This window comes from Tamandua tetradactyla, chromosome 1, assembly GCF_023851605.1.
Source record: "Tamandua tetradactyla isolate mTamTet1 chromosome 1, mTamTet1.pri, whole genome shotgun sequence".
In the NCBI taxonomy this organism is placed as follows: domain Eukaryota; kingdom Metazoa; phylum Chordata; class Mammalia; order Pilosa; family Myrmecophagidae; genus Tamandua; species Tamandua tetradactyla.
The window spans coordinates 30246216-30264986 of record NC_135327.1 but is presented as its reverse complement, the minus strand read 5'-3'; the positions used below and the strand labels follow the sequence as shown (position 1 = coordinate 30264986).

The 18771-nt window shown below is 39.7% G+C and overlaps 1 long non-coding RNA gene across 1 annotated transcript in view; it reads left to right on the top strand.

Moving 5' to 3' along the window:
- The window catches only part of LOC143683947 (uncharacterized), a 355121-nt gene that overhangs the window by 323319 nt on the left and 13031 nt on the right, over positions 1-18771 (top strand). Inside the window, exon 7 of the long non-coding RNA XR_013175749.1 lies at positions 4064-4152. This is a non-coding gene — a long non-coding RNA (uncharacterized LOC143683947). The remainder of the gene's footprint in view (positions 1-4063; positions 4153-18771) is intronic.

The window sequence follows — 18771 nt, the reverse complement described above, 5'->3', positions numbered from 1 at the left end:
CTGTATGCTTAGGTACACCTGGGTGGCAGGTTGAACTCATCTCAGTAGGACTTTAGGTCATTTTTTCTCAAAACACTATTTGACACATATTCTGATTTATTGAAGGGGTACTTTCAAGACAAGCCTGTAAGGATGTGAGGAAAGCAGAATAGGGTAGAGGAAGAAGCCAAGTGAAGATGTGGTATTAGGTGTGTTCTAGTCAACCTGATCCCAAGGGGACTCAGCTGCTCAAGTAGCATCACACAGTGGTCTGTTACTGAGAAAAGAGGGTTGGACTTTTATACGCTATACAAGCCAGACATTGGCTGTGAGCCCTCCTTGAAAATACGTAGTGGCCTTGCAGTCATCTTCTAGTTATGTGGCCCCTATCGGTCCAGGGAAATTATTCTGAGAAATGTGCAACTCTGGTCGGTTAGCAGCCAACACGCCTGGCAGATTGTAGATGTACCCCAGTCTGGTTAAGAGGATTCAGCCAGGGCATCAACATCTTCTAAACAATCACAAGGCTGTGTGTGTCTTTTTTGTTATTGTTCTGTCTTTCCTGTTGTCAGCCACGGTGGGAGGTGAGGCCAGCTATGTTTCCAAAGCAATTTTCCCTTCAGAGCAAACAGTTACCAATTTGTAACTGATTCCTTTTAATTCACTCCTAAAATGGCTCAGCATGAGTTTGAAACATCAAGAATTTCCAAACAAAAGGAATAATTACTGGGGTTGAATATGTCATTGATGATTTATTGTCCTCTGGGTTGGTCACAAGACCCTGAAATGGCATGTTGCGTGTGTCAGTTAAGAGGGTCTTTAACCAGCAGTATAGAATTTCCCATTAAGGAACAAAATGTTGTTTTAAAGTTTCATGCTGCAATTGAATTCCTCCCTCCCAGACTGTATGTGGAAATGTATGTGCTACTAAATAGTACTTTGAAAGCAAACTGATGGCAACAACTCTAAAGGGGTGCTCAATTGGATGTGATACTTTGATCCATACTTTGACTTTAGTATTGAAAGGATGCCTCACTTAATTAGAAAGTCCCTCAACCTTCCAAACTTCTTGAAATAAGTAGGGCAATCACTGTCTACAAATTGTAGAACACTTGAAGACAGGGATTATAAAACAACAGAAACACCAGTAGCAATAGCTACCATTTAATGAATGTTTCTGTATGATTCAGGCATTGTTCTAAGTTTATATATATATGTAATAATGAAAGCAATATTATGCTACATATTATTATTCTTATATTATAGTTGAAGAAACCATATTGCAAGGAGCTCCTATTAAGTATGAAATGCAGAGAATACAGTGGACAGTGTCTGCAATCCTGCAATTAACTACGAAACAAGAGTTAAGATTCTAACTGATTATTTTGGTAATGAAGACTTACAAAAATTATGAGTTCCTATAATAGAAGCATGTGATTAAACCATTAAGAATGCTTCTTTGAGATGAAAAGGGAGAAAAGAATATTCTGGGCAGATGAATAGCAGGTGCAAAGGTCCTACAGTCAAATAGAAAGATCCATAAGGCTGAGTGGAGTGAGGTAGAGAAACTGCTGAAAAGGAAGGCAGGAACCAGAACAGCCAAGACCTTATATATTAAGCATATTTGCCTTAATCATTATAAGCAACAAAACTCTACAGAGCAATAAAAGTGAGATTAAGGTCAGAAATGCAGGAGTTACCTGCATTGACATGATTAATTTTAGCTTTTAAAAGAGCCCTGTTTACAGTATCAAGGATGGATTGGAAGGTCAGAATGAAGTTAATGCAATATACCATGCTGAATGATGATGGTGGCTTTGACCAGTATTGTTAATGGACATAGGCAACAGTTACAAGATTCTAGAAATGTTTTGTCAAAAAATTTGACTGGACCTGATGATGGATTGGATATGTGTGTGTGTGGGGGGGGGTGCAGAACCAAAAAGGAGGTATTAAAATTTATTTCTAGTTTCTGACCTAAACACCTAGAGAAATAGTCATGCCATTTACTGAGAAGTGTGTTAGGCATGGAGCTGTTAAGGATTCCACGCAAGACAGTAAGTTAAAGATTAACAGATTTATTGAAGGAATAAAGCAGGGAGGAAGTAGTTGGGAGAACAAAAGGGAGAAAGCAGGCAGTAGCCTAAAATTGGCTCCCACCTGGGGAGCCAGAAGGAAGAAAGAGAAAATGGCTACAGTTTTTTGTTCTAGGAGCTGGGCTTTAAAGGGACAGTGGTGCCAGGAGAGGAGGGTGTCCGCTAGTGGTGTGTTGTTTCCTAGTTGGATAGGGGTTTATAACAGGTTTATCTGGATTCTGGGACCTGCCAAGGACATTGGGGAGGGAGACTCTGTATCACAAGTTCCTTTTGCTCTTAGGATTTTCTTTGTGAGACCTAACAAAGTAAAACATTGGTTGAGGACCTTATTTGTTGGAAAGATCTTGAGACTGGCCCTGAACATGTAAAATTTGAGACGCTTTTGATGAAACCAAGAGAGGGCAGATGACATAGAATGCCAGATCTAAAACTCAGAGAACTCTGGACTAGAAATGGTCATTGATACCATGGCTATGAAAGACATTTATCTACAAGAGCTTAGGTGAGAGAGGAAGAACACATGGAAACCAGCCTTGGGTACTCCAGTACTTAATTACTTGGTAGGTAAATGTCAGGAGATAATACTTGTGGAATGGAGAATTCATTAATGAGTTGAATAAATGAAACTTTTATTTTTAATATGGGCAGGATTATCTTCCTGAAAAACTGTGAAACACAGGATATTTTCCTCTATGCAACTTCCTCTGGTTTGGACAAGGAGGTTTCCAACTGAGCAAAGATTGTGTTGCATTGTAAAAGCAAAGGGGAGTTTTTAAAGAGAAAACAAAGTTGTAATTTTTTTACTTTTTCCTTTTAAAACTTTCTTTTCCACACTCTTGCTGAAACGCAAATTTCTCTGCAAGCACCATCATCCACACATCTAAAACACAGCAGATACATAGTGTCCAACAATTATCAATCTCTGACCAATCACTTTTCCAAGACTATCAAAACACCTCTGAAGAGTGCAATTGAAGACTCTAAATAAATATGGTTCCGAGGTAGCTATTAGAGCCAAAGAAGCCAAAGTGAGTTTACTAAATTCTCTTTGACTGAGAGCAAGCAAGCATCTGAACAGACATGGCGTCTGAAATACACAGCAGCCTGAGGCTGCAAAGGAGAAGGGATCCAAAAACAAAAACACCAGAGATTTTCTATCTTAACTTGGTGAATGGGATTAATCTGTCACTAGAAAGCTTTTCTGGGTGTAAAAACAGCTGTCCTTGAGCAACCTTGCCTGTGTCTTACCCTATCAATGGAAACAGACCAGCTTCTTTTTATACTTGTTCATTTTGCTCATTGCAAATAAATAAAGTGGGGAAATTGCAATTCACTGAAAATAATACCCAACTGATGAAATCTATCGCATATTTGCTTTCTTCCACATAAGCTCAAGAAAATGGGGTTTTTATTTGATTTTAAAAATAAACATGACTAAAAAGCTGAAATTGTGTTTTCTCAGCAGAGGCTGAAGTTTCAAAATGGAATTCCTAGGTCAATGAAGGAGAAGGAGAGTCTTGCCCAGTGGCTAGGTCAGCCATATCCCACCCCAAGCAATGGTTTCTACTGTGTGTGATAATGTCCATTTTCCCCTCCTGATTACTCATTAGCCTTTTAATTAACCTCTCTCTGTGTCTCATGAGGTTAATTGCTATGGAATAGATCAACATGCTCCTTGCCTTCTGGTTTTCCCATTGGAGTCCACTGATGGGAAATAGAAAAGAGAGATCAGAAATAAGGAAGGGAGAGAGGTTCAGATATTTGTTCTGCCATTTCCCTGATTCCTCTGTCATGGACCAGAGCCCCTCCAAGGCAGCATGTCTCACATGGCCCTCTGCGCCTCCATGCACAGGAATTTCCTTTCTCCTATTGCCCCTTCAAGCCTGTGTGATAATGGCAACCTTCTATTACTGTCCTTGTGCTTCCCCTGCATAGTGCCACCATCTTTGTATGTAGCCCCTTGCTAAAACTGATTTTATTCCCTGCAGGTCCTGACGAAACTGTGGAGTAACACATGCCACAGACAAATCGCACTTGTGCCTCAAGCAAGCGATTGAAAACAAGCTAAAGGGACAAGGTAAGATGCATCAGAAGGACACTGATGCACAGCTGTTTACTCAAGTTATAGCCACCAGTAAGGACATCTTTCCAGTTCACAATGCCTTCTTGGAACACTGTCCCCCAGTTCACAATGGTGTGTTCAAGTGGTATGTATGGATATTAACCTCTCTCATGACCAAAGATAGTCACACAAGCCAACCAGGGTCCATGGAAACATGGAATGTGGCTATAATAGGTCAGCCATGAACTGTGGACTAAGCAGAGAAATAGAAGAATGAAGTTAGATGAGCAGGAGGCAGAGATGGGAACACTAGACAGCAGTTCTAGATTGTAACTCCATCTCCTCCTTAAACAGAACAATCACTGAATCTTTAAAATAAAACCCTTCATTTGTATTTGTTAGCTGAAGTTGTTTCCTGATACCTGCAACTATGAATCTTAAATGACCCAATAGACACACATTATTTTCATCCAGTAATAAAGTGGTGGGTACTTATGATTCCATTCCAGCACCTCCCATATAAATTTCTGCAGTGGGGGGAGTGTTCCACAAAACCCACACTGACAGATGCAATAGCCACTATCCATGTGTGGCATTTGAGCACTTCAAATATAAGTAGTGTGATTGAGGAACTGATTTTTAATTTTAATTAATCGTAATTTTAAAAGCCACCTGTGGCTAGTTGTCAGCGTATTGAACAGCTCAGCCCTAGACATTTGGTTTTTCCCTGTTTTAATGCTTTTCTTTCTAATTGATTAGCTGGTTTTGAGCCTTCTGGGTATCTACGAAAGAAACACTCACAGGTAGGCTGGCATATGATTATAAATGACCATTAATGTTTTTACTCATATCCCTTTGCTTTTAATACTTTCTCAAGATACCTATAGGGAGAAAAAATGGGAGTCCTGAAACCTGGCCCATTATGATTAGATCACTACTTAGCCATATAGCCTAACTTTTGTGACTCTTTCATTCTCACCATTTGATCCTCAGACTAACCTTACTGTAATTGCCACAGTGTTGTGCTCTGCCAGACCTTTATGTACTTGCATAAGTGGCACCCTCATCATGCAATCATTATTTATTTATTTTTCTTATTCACTCTTCCAACTCTCTTCCCATTCATGTATCCAAAAAATATTTCAAGACATATTCAATGCCAGAAAGATAGATTTAAACCACATATTTTCCAATGTAATTAATTTTCTAGTTGGGGATTACTGCGTGTTCTGGAAGTATGTAACCAGGGAACCTGAACAAGATTTTATCAAAGTGTGGTCTAAGGGCAATTGAATTGCTAGGGATGCTTACTGAAAATGCAGCCATAGCAGAGCAGTTAGGAACATAGATAATATTTTATCATCTTAATGGTTTTTAAAAATTATTTCATATAAAACAATGGGAAATGTTTCTGTTAAAAAGTAAATTTTCAATAAATGTTAGACCTTATTAATAACATTTGTAAGCTCTACTGAATTAGAATATATTATAGGCCAACCTAGAAATCTGAATTTTTAACACAGTCCTCAGGTTTTTCTGATATATCTTGAAGTTTCAGAATCCCTGTTCCAGGGTATTAGAAAAGACTTCTCAGATGTGATACTTAATTTGAAATATACAGAATGAATAAGACTTACCAAGTAAATGGAGATAGATGGAAAGTATTCCAGGCATTTACTCAGCATTTATATTGATAATTTTACATTTTTGTGAACATATTGTTTAGAAGTTCATTTGTATAAAAAATGGGACATTATACATATTTGTTATAAATGGGGGGGGGGTGGTCTGAAAGATTTGAAAACCACTGTCCTAGAATTTGTCATTAACATTAATTAGACTTGCTCCACAATCTCAGTTTTCAAGTCTTCTAGTTCATCCCCTCTAGTACCCCAACTTGGACAACTCTGCAATCCCACCAGAACATACAGTAATTTTACCACCACTTTAATCCTCTTCATCTCTCTCACATCCCACTTCCAGTCTTATCTACCTTTAACATCATTGTCTGTTATTTTAAACAATTTATTGTGTAACCTTGCTCCTTTTCCTCTTCATTTTACTTACTGGCAAAGCCACAATCCTGGTTAAATCCAGCCTTTGACTTTTGCAGAATCTGCACCTGTGAATGTAAGTGAGATAAAGGAAAATTCAGAATCACGCTGAATTGTCTCATTTTGAATATATATTCACCTATGACAAGTGGGCATTTAATGCTAACCTACAGTTGCATTCCATTTCCCTAGTCCATTTGCACTTCCATCTTCCTCTACTTTTCCCTTCAATTATCCCCTTCCTTTCCAGGATCACATTTTCATTCTCTACCTGTTGATCAGCATTAAAATAACCTCACTTAAATAAATACATCTTATCCATCTCCCTCCCAGTTCTCTGTTCCTCTTTAATTACCCATAATCATTCTCCAATTCTTCTTCTTCCCTTATCCCTTGAATCCACCCCAGCAAGGCTTTCTGACCCACAACTTCCTGAAAAACAAGAATATAGAGATCCTATTAATGACCTCAATATTGTCAAATCCAATGGTGAATTCTCAGGCTGTAATCATCCTTGATGTGTCATTAATTGACAGTAGGTCATGACTCCCTCCATGACACTTCTGTTTCCTCTTGGCTTCTAAGGCATTACTCTCTCTTGGTTCTCCTCATACCCCACTGTCATTCTTTATTAACTTCTTTGGGGTCACTCTGTACCTCTCTAGCACCTAAATGTCCGAGGGCCTCTGGACTCAATATTTAGAATTTTCCCCTTCTTGAGCTACATACTCACTTTTTAAAAGAGTATATACTCTCCCAATTTCAAATACCTTTAAATATTTGATTTTCAAATTTTTACCTCCATCCTTGATTTTATTTCTGAATCCAGGATCCAACTACCAATCACTAATACTTGGATGTCATAGACATCTCAGAATTTCCCAATACTGTACTTATTGTGGCCCTAAACTTGCTCTTTCTGTAGTTTTCTCATTTCAGTAAGTGGCAAATCTATCTGTTGCCAACTAAGAATATCCTGAGGAAAAGACTGAGATTATTTACAGGAATATCACCGTTGATTATGAGATCAGTTTGTGGAAAAGGAAGTAGGATTGGCAAAGAGAGATGTTAGAGAAGATGTAGTCTCAACTGACTTCAGAGGGAACTCCAGGGTTGGAACGGCTTCTCTGAATTGTATTAGGCAGATTCTCTAGAGAAAACAATTCAACTGGAGATATCTGCAAATATGAGATTTATGAAAAATATCTCACAGAACCATGGGGAAACAAGAGTCCAAAATCTATAGGACAGGCTGTAAGGCTGACAACTCCAATGAGAGTCCTTGATGATCACAGGGGAGGCTGTCTTGCTGAAGGAAAAATGAGGATTCTCTTCTCCCTTAAAAGTCTTCAATGAATGGGATTAAAACCAGCTGATTGCATTTTCTCTATGAGGAAGATATACCCTTGATTGAGCATAGATATAATCAGGCACAGATGCAGTCAACTGACTGATAATTTAACAAACCAGCCTTCTGGTTTATCAACCAGCCATGAAATATCCTTGCAGTAATGGTTAGGCCAGTGCTTGCCTGACTAGACAACTGGGCACTATCACTAGGCCAAGCTAACACCTGACCCTAACTATTACATAAATCATCCTTTGTTAAGGTGAATGTGCTGGACTTTCATCCCTCACTTTCTACATCAACAAGTCATTGGACACACACTGAAGATAAGAGGATGCAACCTTCTCCAGGACAGTCCTCTTCACCTGAGGTCAATTTTCATAAAGGATGGGAATGGAGGGCTGTCTGCTGGAAGAATGGTCAGCAGTGGGAGAAATAGGTCCATGAGGCAAACAGAGAGATCTGTGTGATATGTGAGCATTCAGTGGACCATCTTTCCAGTTCTTTGAGTCAGACTCCTTATAGTAATTCTCATTTCTCTCTTCCTGTTCCATCTCAGTTTTACTTTCAAACATATCCAGAATCTGACAGTTTTGATCGTCTCCATGATTCCACCCTTGTTCATGCCACTGCTCCCTCTAATTTGGCTTATGTATGTAGCGCCCTTATTGATGGCCTTGATGCTGGCCTTCACCCCCATTTCTAGGTTAGGCTTAATGCAACGTTGTAATAATTTAAAATTGTGCATCAGCTCATGTCACTCCCCTGTTCTAAACTCCACAAACTTCTCACATACAGAAGTCCACAACTAGCATGATCTTGCCCCACAGCATTAATGATGTTACTTTTATCACTTACCTCTTTGCTCACTCAACTTCATTGGTCTTATTCAAATACTCCAGGCACCCTTTTACTATGGACTTTGAATTTCACTCTTCTTTCATCCTAAAAAGCATATTCCCCATAATCCCATCTGGCTTCCTCCTCATTGTTCCAGGTCTTGCTCTTATGCCACCTCCTTGGCAAGGCCTTTTCAAACTATCTCTTATAAAATAGGAAATTGACCTCTTCTCTCTGCTGTTTCTTACCACCCTACATGCTTTATTTTGCTCCAAGCTCTTTTTAACATCTTTCATAAATATTTCACTACTTGTTTATTTGTTTGTTTTCGTGACCATTTCACCATTAAAATGTAAGTTCATTGAAGCAGGACTCTTTTAATTGTTATTCTCTATTATTCCAGTATCTGGTGTAGAGTAGGTGCTCAATAAATACTTGTGAACTAAACAAATAACATTTATAGTTTAGCCATATTTAGAGTCAGGTAAAGAGACCCATTCTAAGCCCTATAGTACCTAAAAATAAAAAAATTAAAAATTGAGAGTAATATGCTTATGGGTCGTAGAAGAAAAAATTCTAAGGATGTTCCTCCCAAATTCCCATCCTCTGATTATTCAATAAAACACCATCCAGGTACTGCTAGGAAGAAACTTTGCCAGTGAAATTAAGGTTATAGAGTTTAAAATAGAGAGATTATCCTGGACTATCCAGATGGGCCCAATGTTATCACTTGAAACCTTGAAAGGCAATAAATTTTCTCAGACTGGAGTCAGAGAGGTGCAGAAGCAGAAGAGAGTAAAAGACATAAAAGCAGAAGTGGAGATCAGAGAGATTCTAAGTGTGAGAAGGACTTGACTGGGCATTGCTAGCTTTGATGATAGAAGAAGGGGGTCATTGGCCAAGGACTGTGGACAGCCTCTACAAACTGAGGATGACCCCCGACTGACAGCCAGAAAGTAAATGAGGGCATTGGCCTTACAATGCAGGAAATTTCAATAGCCTGTATGAGCCCAGAAATGGATTCTCTCCCAGAACCTCCAGGAAGTAATGCAACTCTTGTTGACAGCTTGATTTCAGCTTTGTGACACCACAAGCAGAGAACTCCATGGACTTCTTACTTACAGAAATGTGAAATAATAACTGGGTGTTGTTTTAAGCTACCAAGTTTGTGGTGATTTGTAACAGAAGCAATAGAATATTAATACATGTTGCTTTTTTTTTAATTATGTGCTTTGTTCTCAGATAAAATATTATTGCAGGAGACAACCTGTATATAAAGGAAAGAAATAGCAAAAATCATTATGCAGATAGCATAGGCTTCCAATGTCTACATATTCTTTTTATTCAGTAACTAAAGACCAGTAATAGGAATCGTTGAAGTTTGAACTGTGCTTTACTAATATAATTATGAGTCTGTACTGCTGATCCAATGAGTATATACTTTACTTGTCAGAGACTAAGAGGGGGATTTCATTTTATTCAACAATGATCCTGGGAAGGTTTCTTGTGCTCATTATTGAGCTCATATGGGTGCTGCTCTGCAGGAAGTTAATACATGAGAATAATCTAACAAGGCAAACAGTTCCACACTATCAATTATAAACCCAGCATTTTTTTTTTTAATAAATAAAACTCTCCCTTTAGTTAGTCTGTTGGATCATGATTGTCCTGGCAGTTTGGAGCCTTTACTACTTACTGTTTCCAGGGCTTTTAGCAAAGCACTTACCTGTATCTCCTTTAGCTCTCTATGTCCAGGTATGCAATTATAGGTGTAAATAGCCTTTGCAAAAATTGAAAGTATTAAACCAATGCTAAGTAATGATTATAGTTATTAATGTACTTGTCCAGTTGAGTTTTTATTCCTTCTCTTTCAACTGCTTCTGAAATTTCATTATTTCATGGACAATTCCTTCTTCTCTTAAATGTTCCTTTGGTTTATCTTCCTTTGAATGTCCAACTGTAAATTCTCCCAGATTTCTCTTTCTTTACCTCTTCCAACCTTTCCTTCTCCATCTTCTATCCTTTCCTTTCTGAACCCTCTCCGATGGACACACCCTACCTTTAGAATTGCCCTACCTGAAATAGACAACTCATTTGAAGAGGAAGTTGTCAATTTCTAAGAAAATGTATGTATTTACTCTTTGATTCAGAAATCCTATGAATTTAAACTAAAATTAATGACTAATACAAAGAAACTTGTTGTACAATGTATTCATTACAAACTTATTTATAATAACTAATGTATTGAAATGGTTTAAGTGCCTGTGATGGTTAGGTTCTGGTGTCATCTTATCCAAATGACTATGCCCAGCTGTCTGGTAGGGCAAGCGCTGGTCTGTTCCTTACTGCAAGGATATTTTGTGACTGGCTGATAAACTGGAAGGCTGGTGTGTTAAGTCATCAGTCATTTGATAGCATCTGTGGCTGATTACATCTTTGACCAACTAAGGCATGTCTCCCATAAGGAGATCATCCAATCAATTGAAGGCTTTTAAGGAAGAAGAGAGATTCTTTCACTGCTTCTTCAACCAGGAGCCTCTCCTGTGGTGTTCATCCAGACTCTTCATGGGAGCTGCCAGCTTCACAGCCTGCCCTATGGATTTTGAACTCTTCCTTGTCCACAGTTGTGAGATACCTTTATAAATCTCATATTTACAAATCTCTCCTGTTGGTTCTGTTTCTCTAGAGAACCCTGACTAGCAACTTGGTACCAGAGTAGACCTTGAGAAACAGAATCTTAAAAATGGATTTTTACAATTGATTTTCTACTCTGACTAGACTCAGAGGCACTAATGACTCTGCTAATAATAATCAAGATGGTATTAACAGTACATACGATAAGTTGGCTAAAGAGATACTCAAAATGTCCCCATTAGATTCTGCTAATTGTACATTTATATAAGGCAAGGCTTTGGATAATAATGTTTTTTACACCCTTTGGAGTTTTGTAGAATTAAGAGGTATAATGAGGTTGGCTTGTTATTGTTAGATATGCTGGGTACAGTGATGAGAGAAGGAGATGAGCTGAAGGCTTCAAATTCGAAACTTCAATACTATATGAATGATGTAGAGTTTTCATGTGTATACTGAAGGAAAATCTTATTTCCTATGGTCACAGACTTGAGATCTCTGAAAATCAGACACAAAGTCTCATTGTGCAAGTAGCTGATTTACAACATAAACTAAAATCTCAACCTTGCAGGGTGTCTGCTGTTAAAGTAAGGGCTTGATTGGAAAAAAATAGAATCCGGAAACATGGGATGGTGATATATGCCTTGATAATGATGGTACTGGGGATACAGGATCCCTGGAATCTGTTGAGTTTTTGCTAATTAGACCTGTAATGGACTGCCCTGAGGAAAGAAAGAGACTCCAGACCTCCAGCCTGCCTTGAGGAAATAGCTTCCCAGCCTCCAATCTTCTCAAAGGAGACTGCCATCTAAACTCCCCCTAAAAAGATTAACCCATCACTGCCTGCTAACTTTGTAACCACTTCTCCTGGGGAAATAGCCCTCACTCCTCTGTCTGAAGTGACTGATCCTGTTATACTAGATGAAACTGCAATGGAATGTCCTGAGGTAATTGGCTTGAAAGACACGTCTATTTCTCTTCATGACCCACCCCTACCACCCCTGTTTTCTTCAAGACTTATGACAAGACCAAAGTCCCAATAGGCCCCTCCTCATGAATTACAAAGAATAATCCATGAGGAGGTATGCTATAGACTAGAAGAACTGCATGAAAATTCCAATCAGGGGAATATGTGTGGCAATGCATACTAAGGTTGTGGGATAATGGTGGAAGGAATATAATGTTGTATCAAGCTGAATTTATTGGTATGGGCCCACTAAGCTAAGAGTGTGCATTCAATGATGTAACTCAAGGGTTAGAAAGGGCATTAACTGTTTGTTTGGATGGTCAACTGGAACATGGATCAAAAGGTGGCTGACATAGCCTGAGCTCAAATTGCCAGAACTGCCCTGGTATAATGTAGATGAGGGTATCCAGAAGCTTAGTGAGATGGGAATGATAAAGTGGATTTATCAAGAAAGAACTACTCACATACCCCAGGAATGTCCAGAAGATACATCTTTCAGCAAAATCTTGAGAAATAAATTTGTGAGATTAGCTCCATCATTCCTGAAGAACTCTGTAGTCACCCTTCTCTGTAGGTCAAATATTACTGTGGGAACTGCTGTCACTGAGCTGGAATCTTCAAGCACAGTGGAAATGATCAGATCCCAAGTTGGCAGAAGCCGTGTAGCGACAGTTAATCACCATAGGTTACAAGGTGGGTGTGGCCACCATAACACACAACAGATTCAAAGCAGCAGTCAAAATACTCTGACTCACAGAAACTTAAATCATTGGCTAGTACATCATGGGGTACCTAGAAGTAAAATAGATGAGCAGTCTACTAAATTCTTTTTTGAGCTGTATAAGCAGAAGAATCCTAAGACAAATAAACATAAGTCTAAATTACATTACAAAAACAAAGAATCACAGCCCATTATCAATTCCCGGGTCTTGAGACAGTTTAAAGACCCAGAGCCCCTAGAATGAGGGGAGGGCTTAGTAGCTTTGTGGAAGGATTCTTTTACACTGCTCAGAATTTACACTGTTTAACCTTCCTCTCAGCCTTCTCCAAGGAGACCTTTGGCCTTTTACTAGGGTGACTGTGCACTAGGGAAAAGGAAATGATCAGATATTTGGGAGATTATTAGACACTGGCTCAGAAGTGACACTAATTCTAAGAGACCCAAAATGTCACTCTGGTCCACCACTCAGAGTAGGGGCTTATGGAGGTCAGATGATTGATGGAGTTTTAGCTCAGGTCTGTCTCACAGTGGATCCCATGGGTTCCTGGACCCGTTCTGTGGTCATTTTCCCAGTCCCAGAATATAAAATTGAAATCGACATACTCAACAACGGTCAGAATCCCCACATTGGTTTTCTGCCTCATAGAGTGGGGGCTATTATGGTGGGAAAAGTCAAGTGGAAGCCACTAGAACTGCCCTTACCTAGCAAAATAGTGAATCAGAAGAAATACTATATTCCTGGAGGGATTACAGAGAGTAGTGCCACTCTTAAGAACTTGAAGGATGCAGAGGTGGTGATTCCCAACATATCCCCATTCAACTCTCCTATTTGGCCTGTACAAAAAACAGATGGGTCTTGGAGGATGACAGTGGATTATCGTAAACTTAACCAGGAGGTACTCTAATTGCAGCTGCTGTCCCAGATGTGGTATCATTGCTTGAGCAAATCAACACATTGACTGATACCTAGTATGCAACTATTGATGTGGCAAATGCTTTTTTCTCAATAGCATTAGTAAAATCACCAGAAATAGTTGCATTCAGCTGGCAAGGCCAGCAGTATACATTCCCTGTCCTGCTTCAGGTGTATATCAACTCTCCAATCCAATGTCACAATCTTGTCCACAGGGAACCTGATTATTTCTCCCTCCCACAAGGCAGCACACTGGTTCATTATATTGATAATATACTGATTGGACCTAGTGAGCAGGAAGTAACAACTACTCTAGACTTACTAGCAAAGCATTTGCAGGTCAGGGGATGGGACATAAATCCAACAAAAACACAAGGATCTTCCACCTCAGTGAAATTTCTAGGTGTCCAGTAGTGTGGGGCATGTCAAGATATCCCTTCTAAGATGAAGGATAAGTTGTTGCATCTGGCCCCTCCTGTGACCAAAATAGAGGTACAATGCCTAGTTGCCCTCTTTGGCTTTTGGAGACAACATATCCCTCATTTGGGTGTGCTACTCTGGCCCATTTAACCGAGTGACCAGAAAAGTTGCTAATTTTGGGTGGGGACAGGAATAAGAGGAGGCTAAGAGACATGTCCAGGTTGTTGTGCAAACTGCTCTGCCACTTGGGTAATATGATCCAGCAAATCCAATGGTTTTGGAAGTGTCAGCAGCAATTAGGGATGCTGTCTGCAGTCTTTGATAGGCCTGTATAGGGGAGTCACAATGCAGTCCTTTAGGATTTTGGAGCAAAGCCTTACCATCCACTGCAGATAACTACTCTCTTTTTGAGAAACAGCTATTAGCCTGCTACTGGGCCTTAGTAGACTGAATGCTTAATCATGGGCTACCAAGTTACTATAAGACCTGAGTTGCCTGTCATGAGCTGGGCGCTGTCTGGCCTACCAAGCCATAAAGTTGGATGTGCATAGCAGCAATCCATCATAAAACACAAATGGTATACTAGGATATGGCTCGAACAGTTCCTAAAGGCAGAAGTAAGTTACATGAGGAAGTGGCCCAAATGTCATGGCCCTCACTCCTGCCATATTATATTCTCTTTCCCAGATCAGAGCTATGGTCTCTTGGAGAGCTCCTTACAGTTATTTGACTGAGGAAGAGAAAACTCTGGCTTGGTTTACAGATGTGTGTAATATTCTGGGACCAACCAGAAGTGTACAGTTGCAGCACAACAATCCCTTTCTTAGATGTCCTTAAAAGACAGTGGTAAGGGAAAGTCCTCCCAGTGGGCAGAACTTCAAGCAGTGCACCTAGTTGTTCATTTTGCTTGGAAGGAGAACTGGGCAGAGGTGCACTGGTATACTGACTTATGGGCTGTTAGCTGAATGGACAGGAATTTGGAAGGAGCATGATTGGAAAATTGGTGACAAAGAGGTCTGAGGAAGAGGTATATGGATAGACTTTTATGACTGGACAAAGAACATGAAGATATTTATGTCCCATGTGAATGTTAACCAGAGGGTGACTTCAGCAGAGGAAGGTTTTAATAAGCAAGTGGATAAAATGAACCATCCTATAGATACAAATCTTCTTCTTTCCCTTGACATTGCCTAATGGACTCATTAACAAAGTGGGCATGGTGCTAGGGATGGAGGTTATCCATGGGCTCAACAACATGACATGCACTCACCAATGCCAACCAGGCTATGGCCAAACTGTTGAGTGCCCAGTTTTCCAGCAGCAGAGACCCATACTCACTCTTTGATATGGCATCATTCCCTGAGGTCATCAGTCTCCTACTTGGTGGTAGGTTGATTACATTGGACCACTTCCATCATGGAAGGAGCAGTGATTTATTCTAACTGGAATAGATACATGCTCAGGATATGGGTTTGTATTCCCTGTACAAAATGTTTCTTTAAAAACTACCATATGCGGTCTTACAGAATGCCTTATCCACCATCATGGTATTCCACGAAGAATTGTTTCTGATCAAGGAACCTACTTCACAGCAAATGAAGTGTGGGAATGGGCAACTGCTCATGCAATTCTCTTCTCTTAACATGTTCCCCATTATCCAGAGACAACTGGGTTGATAGAATGGTGGAGTGGCTTTTTGAAGACCCCATTATGATGTCAACCAGGCGGCAATACTTTGTGGGGTTAGGGCAATGTTCTCCAGAAGGCTGTTTAGGCTCTGCATTAGCATTCCCTGTGTGGTGTTGTTTCCTCCACAACCAGTGTTCACAGTTCCAAGAGGGATGGAAATTGGGGTGGCACTGCTCAGTATCACCCCTAGTGAGCCACTAAGAAAATTTTTGCTTCCTGTCCCTGAAATCTTAAGCTCCGCTTGTCTATAGGCCTTGGTTCCAAAAAGAGGAGTGTTCTTTCCAGGAGACACAATAATGATTCCATTGAATTGAAAATTAAGATTGCCACCTGGGCACTTTGGACTTCTCATGCCACTGAATCAACAGGCATGAAAGGGGATTACTGTTCTGTCTGGGGTGATTGATCCTAACTATCAAGGAGAAATAGGACTGCAACTACGCAAGGGAAGTAAAGAAGAATTTTCCTCAAATACAGGAGATCCCATAGGGCGTATCTTAGTGCTACCATTCCCTGCGATTAAAGTCAGTAGAAAACTGCCACAACCCAATCCAGGCAAGACTACCAATGGCCCAGAAACTTCAGGAGAGAAGGTCTGGGTCACCTCACCTGACAAAGAACCATGGCCACCTGAAGTGCTTGCTAAGAGTAAAGGGAAATTGCCATGGGTAGTAAAAGATAGCACTGATAAATATGAACTACGACTGCATGACCAGTTACAGCAACGAGGACAGTGATTGTTTGACTATTTCCTCCCTGTTTTGTTATGATTATGTTAGCATTTGTACATAAGCAAATATCTTGTTTTCCTCATTATATGACATAAGTTGTATTGTTCATGTTATAATATTTAAGTCATAGGATATGAGGATTAAGAGTCAATGTTACCTAAGGACTTGCACACTATTCTGGAGAGATGTAGTGCATTTCCAGTAATATGCAGGACAGTTGAGTGTTGTTAAGCAAAGCATATGCCTACTTTTGTGTTCTATTTGGAAATTAAACATGTTTCAAGGTGATGTGTATAGCTGACAAGTTGACAAGGGGTAGACAGTGATGGTTATGTTCTGGTGCCAACTTGTCCAAATGATTATGTCCAGTTGTCTGGTCAGGCAAATACTGGTCTGACCATTGCTGCAAGAATACTTTGTGGCTGATTGATAAACCAGAAGGCTGATGTATTAAGTCATCAGTCAGTTAATTGCATCTATGGCTGATTACATCTTTGACCAACTAAGGCATGTCTCCCATAATGAGATAATCCAATCAGAAGACTTTTAAGGAAGAAGAGAAATTCTTTCACTGTTTCTTCAGCCAGCAATCCTCTCCTGCGGCTTTCATCCAGACTCTTAATCAGAGCCACCAGCTTCACAGCCTGCCCTACAGATTCTGGGCTTCTCTGTTCCACATGGATGTGTGAGACACCTTTATAAATCTCATATTTACAGATCTCTCCTGTTGGTTCTGTTTCTTTAGAGAACCCTGACTAACACAATGTTAATGGGGGTTTGGCTAAGTAAATCATGGTATATACTCAAAATGGAGAACTATGCAATTTTAAAAAGAATATGAAAGATCTCTATATTAGGCTTCATTAGAGTAACTAAGTAGTTTCTAAGGGAAGATTTTGTTTATAGAATAAGTAAGTTATACTAATAAAGATGAAATGAGAATGTTATCATTTTATAATCACTTATGAATCAATGGATCTAGAAAAGAACCAAGTGTCAATCAGATATTTTGCAAATTATTCTTGACTCTGCCCAATTTTAATTTGAATTTAAGCAAGCTTCTAGATATAAATGCCAATTTTCAGGAAAACCTCTTGACATTGGGACTTATTAACACTACCAGAGGATGCAATCAGATATATTTCAGATTCTGGGAAGCCTCTATTGGATAATGTGTCATTTTATCCAGTAAATTGATTGTAAAGGGAGAGGTAGAGAGAAAGAGAGAGAAACAGAAGCACAGACAATAAATTAAAAGAGACATATCAGACTCTCAGTTCTGCCAAAATGAAGTAGCCCTATTCTTCCCAAGATCTCCTCCTTAAAACTAAAGTTCTGGACATTATATAACAAAACATAGGAGGTTTCCTAAAGTTGGAAAGAAGAAGCTGCCTAGGGACCATAGGACTTCAGGACCAACATGACAATGAGTTTTCTGGGTTTCCTTATTATCATCCCTCAGATATCCTAGACTGGAGGCTGTAGAAGCCTTCAACATACAACCACCAATGAAAACAGACCAAAAAAAAAATGTTCCTACCCCATCCCCCCAGCCAAACTACCTGGAAAAGAAGGGCCAATGAAAAAAAACATTTTTGGCAATACCACTTTGCTGGGTTGAAACTATTCTGTACCCCAGAAAAGCCATGTTCTTTTAATCCAATCTTCTGGAGGCCCAACCATTGATGGGTGAGACCTTTTGATTAGGTTGTTTCCATGGAGAAGTGACCCCACCCATTCAAGGGGTCTTACTCCACTTAATGAAGTCCTTTAAAAGGAAGATATTTTGGAGAAAGCACTGATATTTGGAGAAAGAATTGCCCTGGGAGATATTTAGCAAGGACCTTCAGGACATGAACAACCCAGAATCTTGGAGAGAACTGAGAGAAGTTAAGAGATGAAATTCATAGATTGCCATGGAGAAGTTAAGAGAGGACCCACAGATACTTGCAGAAGGAAAATGCACCAGGAGCAGCCATAAGGACCCACAGGAGCTTCGAGAGCCATTTTGGAAACCAAACCAGGAAAAAAGCACCAGTAGACATTGCCATATTCCTCCCCATGTGAAGGAGAAACCACCGATGCAATCGACCTTTCTTGAGTGAAGGTATCCTTTTGTTGATGCTTTAATATGGACATTTAATGACCTTAGAACTGTAAATTTGTAACCTAATAAATCCTTTTCGTAAAAGCATTTTATTGTATATTGCATTCTGGCAGCATTAGCAAATCGAAACACCACCCCACTCCAGTTGAACACCACCGGAAGTGGGAAAGGTGCCACAGTCAAGCAGAAAGCCAATCTTCTACTCCACTGCCC